This window comes from Urocampus carinirostris, chromosome 13 (assembly GCF_059441175.1).
Source record: "Urocampus carinirostris isolate Australia breed hairy pipefish chromosome 13, RoL_Ucar_1.0, whole genome shotgun sequence".
Taxonomy (NCBI): Eukaryota; Metazoa; Chordata; class Actinopteri; order Syngnathiformes; family Syngnathidae; genus Urocampus; species Urocampus carinirostris.
In genome coordinates, this window is record NC_142361.1 from 897,580 (window position 1) to 911,945 (window position 14,366).

General features: G+C 41.4%; 1 protein-coding gene across 3 annotated transcripts in view; it reads right to left on the bottom strand.

Annotated features, from left to right (window-relative positions):
• Nucleotides 1–14,366, bottom strand: part of meis1b (Meis homeobox 1 b) — a 184,572-nt gene that overhangs the window by 11,799 nt on the left and 158,407 nt on the right. The window lies entirely within an intron of this gene.

A 14,366-nucleotide genomic window follows, 5' to 3' on the forward strand; every position in this document is an offset into this window, starting at 1 on the left:
TCATGCATAAAAAGCAGCAAAATTAGCCAAATTTTGCCTCAGTATTATTATTATTGATTGCTCCAAAGCAGAGTACATTCAATCTTTCAATCTTAGGGGCCGGTCACACAGACATTTGCGGCTGAATCACGGCCAGAAATTTCTGCCTTTGAGGCGGACGCCATTGGACGCATTAAGATCGCCATTCAGACGAGATACAGCGGTGCTTAACACGCAGTCGGAAATTCGCGCGCGGGTGGCAGCGCGAAATTATTTGACGCTGCTCAAGTCTTCAGAGCGCGGGCACACAGCCTTTCACGAGCGTACTGAGGCTGAACCACGGCCAGAATTTTCTGGCCGTGAAGCAGATGCTGTTGTGCGCTGTTGGACGTTTTGAGACCGCCATATAGACGAGATAGAGCAGTGCTTTACTCGCGGTCGGAAATTTTCACGTGGTTGGCCGCGTTCAAAACTTTTGAGCTGCTCAAAAGTTTGAGCACGTGTTAAACCGCGTGCCGCACACGTGGTCAACACGAGGTAATGACGCAGAAATGACGCGGAACGACGTGCTCTGGCCACGGCCAGGGCGTGCTTACACATGGGTAGGACGGGAAATTTCAGCGGGTAATCGTGGGTGGAGCATGGTAATAGCATGTTCTGCACCTGTATCGCGGTGTTATTACGTGAAATTAGCGTGTTACGCGTGTGACAGTCAAACGCCTTTCTCCGCGTATAAACAGTGCGAATGCCGAGCACACGTCATTTGTGCTCGTGACGTCAAGGGGGTGAACATGGATCCCCGTCAGCGTAGTTTCTCTTCATTTCGAATAAATCTTTCGGTGCATTCGCAGCAAAAACTTTAATTCTGGGACCTTAGCTTAGCCTTTTGGTTGAGAGTAAGAGTCCCGGCTCCTGAGCTTTGTAGCGTATTATGGACTGATTGATGATGGATAATGAATTAAGAAGATAGATCAATCTCCCCTAACCCCCCACTCCCCCCCCCCCCCCACGGTGTCGTGAATTGCATCCCCTCGCTAATACAACCACTTTTACCTCGTTTTATCTCACTTTTAAGTAATGTAATGGCGAACATATAACTAAAACCACATCGTCTTGCATTTGTTGGAAATGTAATACAACTTAATCCACTCCGTCTTTGCTTTTGTTGTGAACGTAATCGAACAGTAATGCACACCGTATATAAAATCCTCCCCCCCATCGCGTGAACGCGCATTCTGCTGCGCTTCCAACGAAAGCGATCGTATTCTATATAAAACGCTTATTAAAACTATAAAGCGAGATAATTATAACAAGTGGGAGATCCTAGTCTATATAACGCGTTAATTTGAACAATAAAGTGCGATCGTATTCTACAAAATGCGTTTGTTAACGCGGATGAAAAAGTCAAAAGCGATCGCAGCAGAATGCGCGTTCACGCGAGGGGGTGGGGGGGTGAGCCTGTTGCGTAGGAGTCGGATTTGGGCACAACACCGGCTCGGGAGCTTTTATACCCATGGTCCACACGAGAAAATGACGCAGAAATGACGCGATGAGGAAGCGGAACAGTCGCCGGCGTCTTTTTTCCGGCCATACCACAGATGAACAGCGGGTTGGCCAAATTTGCGCATTTTCCATCCCGGGCAACCACGGGCAAAAAAAACCCGCAAAATTTTAGCCGTGATTCAGCCGCAAACGGCTGTGTGACCGGCCCCTTAGGGACAGTTGATCTTTTGCGTTTTTTTTTTTTTTTTTAATTTATAGTTTTTCATAAGCTCTGTGTCAAAATTGGTGAAAGTATGATTGTAAATAGTTTTATTCTATAGTTTACTTTTGGCACTGAAGTGTTATTAATTTTAATCTATGTTTTATGGTGTTGCATTGTCAGGGTCTTTCTGTGGTTGTTAGACTTTAAATCCTTTAGTGTGTGAACATCTAAATGTATTTTGTATTTTACTTTTTTTCTTTTATATCTGTGAATATTTCATTTGTTTTGCAGGGATATCTTGCAAACCATATGAAATGATTCATTACTAAATAACTTGGTGTATAATGTTGGATCATTATTGATAATGCATCATTTAAAACAAAAACATCTAAGTAGCCAAAAATGCCGTTTTTCTATAAAGAGCTATCCTCTTGGGTGCTACCAGTTAGTGGTGGTGATGCTTCACATGACAACGCTATAATGACAAGCCACCGGAGCAGGCGTCATGTTCACTCACCTTTATAAAAAATGTTTTCATTTATTGCGTGATCTATAGAGTCTGCCAAGAAAAAAATGGCAAGGGAACTATTTCAAGCATTTTCAAGCACTTAACTCAATAACTTTTATGACCTTAAAAACACACTAAGGATTCTCAAGGTTTTCAAGCACTCGTTAAAAACCCTGTATGATATAAATAATAGCCAGACTCCTTCACATTTCAATCTACTGTTTGTCCATTCTCACAAGAGGACACACAAGGACCCACATAGACACAAAAAGTGACCCCCTGTGACCACGCCCCTGCTGAATCGACCCTTTGACCAGTGCAATGACCCAAGGAAAGTTCGGCCTCTCAGGGAATGGGGGGACATGATTTATGTGTTCCTGCTGTTGCCCCCGCCGGACTGTTGTGCTCTGCGTCTTAAAGGGGAGCGTTAGCCAAGAGTCGAAGAAACAAAAGTCTCACAGAAAAAGGAGTATTTAGAGGGCCACTCCCTGCAGAGGAGCAAAACAAAAGGGACGCGCTTGACCTCATTACTGGAGGGACACGTCCCCTTCTGACAGATTAGCAGAAAAAACAAGATTCAGCGCTATCCTCCTATATAAGGAAAAAAAAATCTTTATGCATACCTGAGCATTATACATTACTGGAACATTTTTGTTCTATTTTCGCGTCATTACAAAAATGCACCCTATGCCGTCTCAATCTAATGTTGGGATTATAATTCATGCATTTGTTACCTCCTGTCTCGTTTACTGTGATGTACGACTCTCTGGTCTTCCGAAGTCTAGACTCAAGAGACTGCATCTGGTACAAAATGCTGCAACGAGGCTTTCAAATAAGACTAGAACGTTTAATCACCAATTTTGGCTGACCTGCACTGGCTCCCTGTCAGATTAAGATGTGATTTTAAGGTTCTGTTGGTATCAAACAAAATAATGCATGGATTTACCCCCTCATATCTTTTCAGATTTAATTACCCTCCTATGTTACTGCCTTCACTCACAAAATGATATTCTACTAGTGTCCCCATGAGCCAAAAAGAAATCCGCAGGTTCGAAAGTGTTCTCCATTCGAGCCTTGCTGGTGTGGAATGCTCTGCCCTCTGAGATTCCGATCTGCAACCTCAGTGGAACTATTTTAATCCAGGCTTAAAACAAACGTGCATTCTGTAGCTTATGAATTACCTTTATTTGATGTTGATGATATTTTGTATTGTTTGTCATTGCCCTTGCAACCTCCATTTCGCCTGATCATCCTGGAAGGGGGATTACCTTATAATAATAATAATAATAATAATTAATTAATTTTCTCATGCTGAGGTTTACTTTTCTCTCATTCTTTCGCCCAGCCTTTTATATGGTTTTTAGTTTATAGGAGCATGATTATTTCAGCTCCCTCTAGGTGAGCCTGATGTTGTCTAAAATGAATTGAAATTTTCTTGATTTAATGTACGTATTTAAAAAAATGCACATTTTACCACTAGGAAGCATTCAAAATGCATGATATCTGTATAAATCAACCCTTGTTTTTATATTATCATCCTTGGTAATGTATCATGAGTCTCGCAAATGGCAAACTGAATTGTGATACCTTGCCAGTGTTAGCAATCTTTTATGCAATTTTGGGGGGAATAATTGGCATAGCTGCAACACTTCCGACAAGTAATACAGCAAAGGCAGTACTTTTAGAAAGTAATGTAGGTCACAGTAATGTTGTGTTGTGCAGTTACTTTTTTTCAGTTTTATCTTGTATACGGCCATCACAATGTAGTTCTATTGGAAACAAACACTTATAAAAGTGTGTCTGCCCTTGATCTACCCCATCTTGCATCAGCACGTTAGTGCATGTGCTACAGGAGACCACATAAAAAAGAGGCTTTAAAATAAAAAATAACATATATATATATATATATATATATATATATATATATATATATATATATATATATATATATATATATATATATATATATATATATATATATATATATATATATATATACACAAGAGGTGGGAGTCCAGCAGGGCGTCGACAGTCAACAGTTAGCCAGCAATGTCCCACGTCTGACCTTGTGTAAAGGGCCTGCAAAGGAGAGGAGTTCTGTTAGAGGAATGTTCCCCGACTCTCCCATATCTTCCTCAGTTAAACAGGCCAAGAGGGGGAGGCTGTGAGTGATAAAAGCCCAGACGTTCCCTCATTTGATGGGGCTCTGCCATGTCAGAGCATTCTCGCATTCCTCCCACCTCACAGAACACATGCACATTTCCACACATTTTAATTAAACAAGAAAATAGGTTAGTTTTACCGAGCGAGAGCATGAGCGGGCCATATAAAAGTCTCACAAAACCGTGCACAGGAAGATACACATCCCAAGATATCAACTTGGCCTCCGATCATTCGTATATGGATTCCATGTCATCGTATGCTTCCCACCAGGGTGAATTTTAGAGACAGTTTACTGTTTAGAACTTTTGGGGTGCTGAGCATCTAGATCAGGGGTGGGCAAATCTTTCACACAGGGTGAATTTATTACAGACTGTTCAAAGAATGCCAGGCCTTCATACATTTACTACTTACCAGATCTGGCCAGCTTTCTGAAAAGTTTGGACATCTCTGCCATACACAGACCTCCATATTTGCAATTTTAAGAGTAAATAACATACAAATCCCCCAGAAACCCACAAAAGAAGATAAAGTAGTGCACAAATACTGATCGCTGAGCAAAATAAACCTCTCAAAAAATAAATAAATGGGCGATCTAGCATTCTTTCAGATTTCATAGATCCTAACCTTGTTTAAGTCCTTCGGGATCTAATAAAGTATTAGATCCCCAACCCCTATATGTACTCTTAATACAAAAAAAAATGTGCACAATGGCTCATTTCACAGTGGACTGGTACACTCTAAACCCACTTAACTCCACCTCCCATGTGTTCGGCTCTGTTGGTTTTATCACTTCTTATCACATCTCCTTTCTCTGGTGGAAAGTGGCAGTCCAGTTAGAACTGTTAACTGGATGCACCACAACAGTCTACCGCACCTTACCCCTTAAATCGCAACCCTTCTCTCTCCTGTTTACTTGTCCCTGGCGTATTGGAGGCTGGAAGCATCATGGAAGATAACTCATAACAGAAGCCGTGGTAATTTACGCAAAGGAGACGAAGGAAAAAGTATTACAAAGCAAAGCGAGCAGTCCACTCTGCCCGGGTTAACAAGAAGATGATGAGTAAATGGCAAGCTCAACCCCTCACCTTAGTTAGACCCTCGTGCCGCCACAGATATGCGGAGTTTACAGCGTCCCCCAGGGCAACACAATGGAGCTGGCTATTCATCCTGCGCCACAATAGTCTGGCTATTTTTGCCCAAAAAGGGGTATGAGGGGGTGACACATCCAGGGTGACCCCACATTAAAATGAAGGCCTATAGCCTCTTTGTGGGAGCGGAGCCAGTGGAGTGCAGTCACCAGACAAAATCCATTACACACATGCCGTCCATGTGTCTGGCTACAACTGAGAACGCCATGCGGCTTTTGTTGATGTGCCTTCAAAATACGGAGAGACCTTATTGTTGCATGGCCTGCAAAGTCTGTACAACTTCAAGCATTGTTTGACCACTGGGCCTAGGACCGGTAACGGGCCATGGGTCATTTGGTACCAGGTCAAAAATTGAGATAAATAAGTTCCTATTTTTTGTGCTTGTTACTGGTTTTAACTGACACCGCTACGGTTACAAAGAACGTGAAGCGAGGGTTGAGGTGGGACAAATTCAAATCAGTGTGGTTCACACGGGCCGGCGCAGTGCACCTGTAGGGTGGTGCACTATCACGTTGAAAGCATGGATCCCGAGCGCACCACAACCTCAGATAATAAATTCTGACCTGTTCTATAATGTTTAACACAACATATACCGAAACACAAGCAGTGCAGCATTACATAAGCACACAGCATCACTGAGATATATTGTTTATCTTTGTGAAGAAAGAACAATGTTGTTCCTGCTTGTTAACTCATTTAATGGCAACTGCCAGTTAAAGAGCTAGGACACTTATGTATTTAAAATTAACTCGTGTTTATCAATTACAAATACATTAAAATTATATTTCAAATGGAGTTAAATAATAACTTGGAATCCAAACAAATTGAATATTGCTTGATTTTCTTCAGCAATGTCTCATGTCTAGTGTGAAAAGAGACTGGCATTGAGTGGGACTGGCAAGCTAATGTCCAATTGTCATGACATCACACTCATGCACTACACACAAGCATGCACATACATGTGCGCAGGTGTACGTGCGCTGCACGTGAAATGGCCAATTAAAAGCAAGTAATTGTCTTTTTCATCAAGTGCCTCAACACTGTGAACGATGGGGAGGTAATTTAATAACGAGCTACTGGAAACATGCAGATTGGAGATACAAAAATTTACTTGGCTAACTCCGTAATTTAAATTCCTTGTACACACACACACTCATTAAGCTGTGAGCAACACACTCACAATGCCAGAAAGCAATATTATATTAAAACACACATACACACACACTTAGCATGATTGCTTTTGCGTACAATGTATATACAGTTTGGCGTTTAAGCACAAGGTTTAATTTGGGTTTATAAGGAACATCAAATCACAAGACATACCATGAATGACACCACTAAAACGTGACTTTGCTTGAAAGAGTGACAGTGTTTTTGCGACCCAAAAGTTCAGGGGGCGGCAGTACCTCAGGAGGTAGAGCGCTCGTCTTGGGATCAAAGGATCCCAGTTCGAATCCCGGCACGTCCGTGTTATATGTCCAAGTGTTCTTGGGTAAGACACTGAACCCCTAATACCCCCAATAAGCAGGTTAGCGTCTTACATGGCTGCAATACAAGGCCGCTATTGGGAAATGTGGAGCACATTGTAAAGCGCTTTTGGAAGTCATTGACTTGAAAAGCGCTATATGAAATGAAATGATCTGCATTTATATAAATGCAGATCATTTTATTTCATTTCCAGTAAAATTTATTTGCTTAGCCCTTACTCAAGTAATGTCAAAAGGATGCACAGACCACTATTACAACATTCCTGATCTTAAACAAACCATATTTTAACGACCTTAAGTGGCAAATAAAAGTCTCAGATGTTTTTCAAATTGTTCCCTATCGTGCAGTGCGCCCTGTGTGTCATGTAAAGCGACGGACGTATACCAACTTGGTGACCTTAGGGTTGGGCGCCCGCCCCCGAGACTGGGAGGTCATAGGTTCTAGCTTTGGCTGAGTCAAGACTTACAACATTTATGGGCTTAAACTAATGTTTTTGTGAGATCGATTTAAATGCATTAAATAGAAATTGTATGCAATCTCCTGTAACTTTTATGACTTCTCTTGTATGAATGCAACCAGTTTCCCGCAAGCAGAAGAGGGCACATGATGTCACACGCAATGCGTAATTTGTGGAAGAACTCATAGATGCTAACAGCATAGTGTATCTAGTAAAGTTATTGTTATCGTCTTGGTGCTTTTGTTTCAAAAAAGTGTCATTTTCCACCCGGATCAGGACTACGGTGGATTATAATGAAAATAATGGATTGTCTACACTTGGGCTGACGTGTCTGCCGAGACTGTTTGAGCTTTCAGAAAGTTACTCTAAGAGTGAAGAAAGTGAACCTTTTAATGGAGATTTAGCGACGCTGTTCCGATCAGAAACAGAAAACAAGGATTTTGATGTTTTTGTTTGATATGGACTACCGTTAAAAAAATGTGTGTACCAAAGTATGTTTTGCACCTGCTCTTTTTTGTTTGTTTTATCAGTGTGTTTTGCTTTGTAATCAATACTTAAATAAACCACAATAAGATTTGCATATAGTGATAGTATAAAACCCTGATTGTATTATGATGCAATGTAACAATGCCTATTGGCATTGAGATATTTTTTTTCAATCATAAATGTTGACAGTGGTACAAAATGAAGCCACATCAAAGATACAAGATGATTAGCAAAAGGAAAATTACTATGTTCTTTGAGATCATGTTGCAGTGTCGAGATGTTAACTTGGCCAACCGCCTCACAAAACAGACACACATAATCGAAAATGCTTTAATTAAACTGAAAACTGACATCTACAAGATTAAAGTCTTCTAGGTGAAAATGGACAACAGTCACTTGGGCTAGGTTCACACCGCAGAGCTAAATGTCCAATTCAGATTTTTGAGGGTGAAATTCGATGCTTTGGGAGATCGTTTACATTTCCATCTAAATCTGACTTGTATGCGTCTTGATCTTTCTGTGTGAACATGACACGTGTTCCACATGCCCATAAGAGAAAACATGACGTCACATGCAACCCTTTCATGTTTGTGGAAGTACTCATGGATGTTAACTAAGTAGCGTTTCCCCCACAAATATCAAATAAAACCAAAACCTTGCTTTTACCCCTTTGAATGCTAAATATTGTTAACTACCACTAGAGGATACTATCACTAAGAATGAACTCAAGCGACATGTTGCGTAACAAAATGTATTGTGTGCAATGCAATGCTTTCTGTTCCATGAGTTACCAAATAAACAAGGGTTCATCTTCCATCAATGTAGGAACTCATGACAATTCGTGTTTTCATCCGCCTTGGTTGTTGAATTGTCCGCTACTTCACGCCCTGTTAAAGGCAGAATAGTTACGTCTGCCGCCTATCGATGACGTGCAGGTCCCATTTATGTGTTTCGACAGTTCACGCTAGTGTGAAAAAAGTGGATATATGTGGCTCAGATGGACTTGAACAGATCTGATACAGGTCCTCTCCGTTTCAAAAAATATGATTTCCCTGCGGTGTGAACCTAGCCTTATATGACACTGGAAGAGCTAAGATCTCAATGAGACACACTTTTGCACGCAGTGAAAAACCTGCACGGTCATAAATTAAATAGCTATAATTTGTATTTGTGCTTGTTTGACGGATGAATTAGCCGTATAAAGGCAATGTGCAAATGACAAGCAGACAACCAATTCGAACAACAGACAGCCAGACTTTTTTTTTTAAACATGTTCTTTAATCTGAGTCGAAATTCTTGGCATGCTTTTAAATAATGCTGTGTCCGCCTAAAGCACCCCTATAACTGTCTCTAAAATTCCCTTTTTTGTCTTCCAGCACAAAACACCACCTGAGGCTACACCTGCTTTTTTTTGTATCAAACATTTCTGTACAGGTTTGCATTTGTGTGTGATACATATTTGGGAATTTGACAGATATTGGTATCAGCATTTTTATTTATTCGACAGATCAATTATTTGGCTCAGATTCAGCAGAGCTTCTTTTCACCTCTCTTCCTTTCCTCTGTCTTGGACACTAGTCATCACGTGCATTTTGATTAGATAAGTGACCGGGGGCAGAGTAACTGAAGCAGGAAAAATAACGTTACAACAGAATAAACAAAGGCAGCTCTGCTAAATCCTGAGTCCCAAAATGCTTGGGAATCAAGAACACTGATAAATCTAGAGATTTTAAAAATTCAGTGACAGAAAAGGGTGGTGTTATTAAGAGCTAGCGTGAAAAGTGTATTTAACTTGTTTTAGGGAAGAACGTTGCAACTCATATTAGTTTTCATCAGACCATTAGTTTGTCAATTAAGCGTGTATGGTTGGGATTGAGAAAGAGCATAAAAAGCATGCTTAAATTGAAGACTGCGTAATTAGCTGTTACCATAACATAAGTTTGTAATTTTATTTCCAGCACTGTTCTATTCTTTGTTTCTTTTTGCATGGTTAAAAAATGTATAACATTTTAAGCTTTTACCGCAAAAGTCGGTTACCGGCCTCCTCTTAATACTAATAATCAGGATCGGTATTGCCCCTGAAAAACCCAAATCCGTCATTCCATAGTGTGTGATGTGAAGAAAATGCCCACTCTAAAGAGTTGCAACTAACATGATGTGAGCATGTGAATGACATCATGTTGTGAACCTGTTATTGCGGTTCCATATCCGCCGATGCTGGGCAGTGGCCTAAATGCAACCAAATGTTGTGTGTTATGAAAATACATGCTAACATATGTGGGGTGAAACCTCTCATCCGTCCAGATTCCTGTTTATTTTACAGATTATTCTATGGGGGTCTGACCTCATCATTTTTTTGTTTGAAATTCATAGCATGTGATATCTATTATGACAGTAAAAAAATAAATAAATAGCACAGAAACTTTTTTAGTGTTTTAAAAATGAATTACAATATATGTATTAAAATAACATGTATAAAATAAAACAAATGGTGAAAATTCCCTCAAAAACACGTTTTCCACCCCTTAGACACAGAAAATCTTCATGTTACAACTTTGCCTTTTGAGGAACACTGTGTAGTATTTGACCACCAGATGTCGCAGGATTATGTAGTGCAGGGGTCTCCAACCTTTTTCAAGCGTCAAACTACTTAATATTCCCAATTAGCGCAAAGGTTTCATATACAAGGTTTTGTCCAGTCTTTCACAAAATCTTTGATTTTTGAGTACATGCAGCCGCAAGACAATCATTTCAGCTACATCCTATAGGGGAGCTTCATGTTGTGTTAAATAAGTACAGGTTTATTGACATGCAAGTATTTGAAAGGCAAGCATGTTTATATGATAGTTGATGTGTTTTCACTTATTATTTAAATAGATATACATGTATTACTTTTAATATGCAGGGCCAATTAATATTCTTCACTCCACGGCCTGGGCGTGATCCGGCGGGCTCTTGCTCCAAGAAGATGGAGCTGATTTATGAGCAAAGAGAAGAGGAGTTCAAAATACACATATTTTAGATAGATAGATAGATAGATAGATAGATAAATAGATAGATAGATAGATAGATAGATAGATAGATAGATAGATAGATAGATAGATAGATAGATAGATAGATAGATAGATAGATAGATAGATAGATAGATAGATAGATAGATAGATAGATAGATAGATAGATAGATAGATAGATAGATAGATAGATAGATAGATAGATACTTTATTCATCCCCGAAGGGAAATTCACATTTCCAGCAGCATCCCTGAGCTGAGAACAATACAATAATAAAGCAAAAAGAATACAGTATACAAATACCCAGTGTGACGTGCAAATGCCCACTGTAGCGTGTTATATAGAATAACTAAATAGTGCTACACAGAATACAGATTGCAATAAGACTCGGTAATATGCAATGTAGGTGGTGTGGTTTACTGTGGGCTTTTACTCTGCCGGGTAGAGTTAAAGAGTCTCATGGCATGAGGAAGAAAAGATCTCTTCAGTCTGTCCGTGGAACAAGACAGTGACAGCAGTCTGTCGCTGAAACTGCTCTTCTGTCTGGAGATAATGCTGTGTAGTGGATGCGATGGATTGTCCATGATTGACCACAGCTTTTCCAGTGCTTGTCTCTCAGCTACTGTTGTTAGGCTGTCCAGCTCTTTGCCCACAACAGAGCTCGCTTTCCTAGCCAGTTTATTGAGACGAGAGGCATCCTTCTTTTTGACGCTGCCTCCCTAACACGCTGTCGCATAGAAGAGGGCGCTTGCCACTACTGTCTCATAGAATATTTTCAGGAGCTTTTTGCAGATTTTGAAGGAGGCCAGCCTTCTGAGGAAGTAAAGTCGGCTTTGCCCTTTCCTACATAGAGCTTCTGTGTTGGCAGTCCAGTCCAGTTTGTTGTCCAGCTGCACACCCAGGTATTTGTAGGTCTGGACAAATTCTACACATTCTCCTTTGATGGTTACAGGAACCGGGTGAGTTCTGGTTCTCCTGAAGTCCACCACCATCTCCCTGGTCTTGGTGGTGTTCAGGTGCAGGTGGTTTGCGTCGCTCCATCGGACAAAGTCCTGAATCAATTTCCTGTACTCCTCCTCCTGCCCATTTCTGATACATCCCACGATCGCAGTGTCGTCGGCAAAATTTTACATTGATTCATTAGAATAGGAGGAGTGTAATGAAATGACTGAAGTTTTCCTGACCAAAATTGAAAGACACAAATTGGCAAATTAATAGATTTTAGATCTTTTTACATAGTAGACCTGTTTCTTTTTTTTCCCCAGGAGAGCAAAATTTTACTGTTATTGATAAGTTTAGAATTTAGCATACACTCAAAATAAGGGATTTTGAACTTGCAAGGCAATCAGGATAAGTTAGTACAAACAAAAACTGTGACAATGCAAAATTCTTATTCCGGTCTAAGGGGCCGGTCACACAGCCGTTTGCGGCTGAATCACGGCTAAAATTTAGCGTTTTTTTTTTTTTTTTGCCCGTGGTTGCCCGCGATGGAAAATGCGCAAAATTGGCCAACCCGCTGTTCATCGGTAGTATGCCCGCAAAACAGACGCCGGCGACTGTTTCGCTTCCTCATCGCGTCATTTCCGCGTCATTTTTCGTGTGGACCACGGGTATAAAAGCTCCCGTGCCGGTGTTGTGCCCATATCCGACTCCTACGCAACCCCCCCCTCGCGTGAACGCGCATTCTGCTGCGATCGCTTTTGTTGGAAGCGTGCATTGACGTTGGTGACATTTTCATCCGCGTTAACAAACGCATTTTGTAAAATACGATCGCACTTTATTGTTTAAATAAACGCGTTATATAGACTAGGATCTCCCAATTGTTATAATTAGCTCGCTTTATTGTTTTAATAAGCGTTTTATATAGAATATGATCGCTTTTGTTGGAAGCGCAGCAGAATGCGCGTTCACGCGAGGGGGGGAGGATTTTATATACGGTGTGCATTATCGTTCGATTACGTTCACAACAAAAACAAAGACGGAATGGTTTAAGTTGTATTACATTCCCAACAAATGCAAGACGAAGTGGTTTTGGTTGTATGTTCGCCATTACATTCCCTAAAAGTGATATAAAAGTGAGATAAAACGAGGTAAAAGTGGTTGTAGTAGCGAGGGGATGCAAATCTCGGCAGGGATGTATTTCTCGGCATAACACCGGGCTGTAGAAATCATAACTGCTCAAGACACAGTCCCATGAAGATCAAGATTTCAAGCTATGGCACCGATGAAGCCAATATGTTATTATTGTAATAGCTTTTCATTTTTATTTTATTATCTTGTTATGAAATGAAAAGAAATGTCAAGAAATAAAAATGGATTAAGACGAGGTCACTACGGTGACGGAGATCCATGTCCACCCCTTGACGTCTCAAGCACAACTGACCTGTGCTCGGCAAATCGCGCTGTATATACGCGGAGAAAGGCGTTAGACCATCACACGCGTAACGCGCTAATTTCACGTAATAACACCGCGATACAGGCGCAGAACATGCTATTACCATGCTCCACCCACGATTACCCGCTGAAATTTCCCGTCCTACCCATGTGTTAACCACGCCCTGGCCGCGGCCAGAGCACGTCGTTCCGCGTCATTTCCGCGTCATTACCTCGTGTGCCGCCCGCGGTTAACACGTGCTCAAAGTTTTGAGCAGCTCAAAACTTTTTCGCGCGGCCAACCGCGTGTGAATTTCCGACCGCGAGTAAAGCACTGCTGTATCTCGTCTATATGGCGGTCTCAAAGCGTCCAACAGCGCCCAACAGCGTCTGCTTCACGGCCAGAAATTTCTGGCCGTGGTTCAGCCTCGATACGCCCGTGAAAGGCTGTGTACCCGCGCTTTAAAGAATTGAGCAGCGCAAAACTTTTTCGCGCTGCCACCCGCGCGCGAATTTCCGACCGCGTGTTAAGCACTGCTGTATCTCGTCTGTATGGCAATCTCAAAGCGTCCAATAGCGTCCGCCTCACAGGCAGAAATTTCTGGCAGTGATTCAGCCGCAAACGGCTGTGTGACCGGCCCCTAACAGCCCACACCTGACCCCTGTTTTAATTTAAATCTACTAGGTTATATAAAAAAAAACTGATCTGCCCTGAAGGGTATGGGATATCGAATAACAGCAACATTATTGGCCGATACTGAAAATGATGTAAACAGTGCAGTCTAAATAATGAACAACAAGGCGCAACAATAGTCAAAATAATGGACATCCTTCTATTTTCTGCACCGCAGGTGTGCTGGAGCCCACCGGCGTCAACTTTGAGCAATGGGCAGGGGACACACTGAACTGGTGGCCAGCCAGTTGTAGGGCACAAAGACAACCTGAGTCCCAACCATCAACCTGAGAATGTAGGACAAAACCGGAGTGCTCAAAGGAAACCCACACAGGCACAGGAAGAACATGCAAACTTCCCACAGGAAGGGTGCAT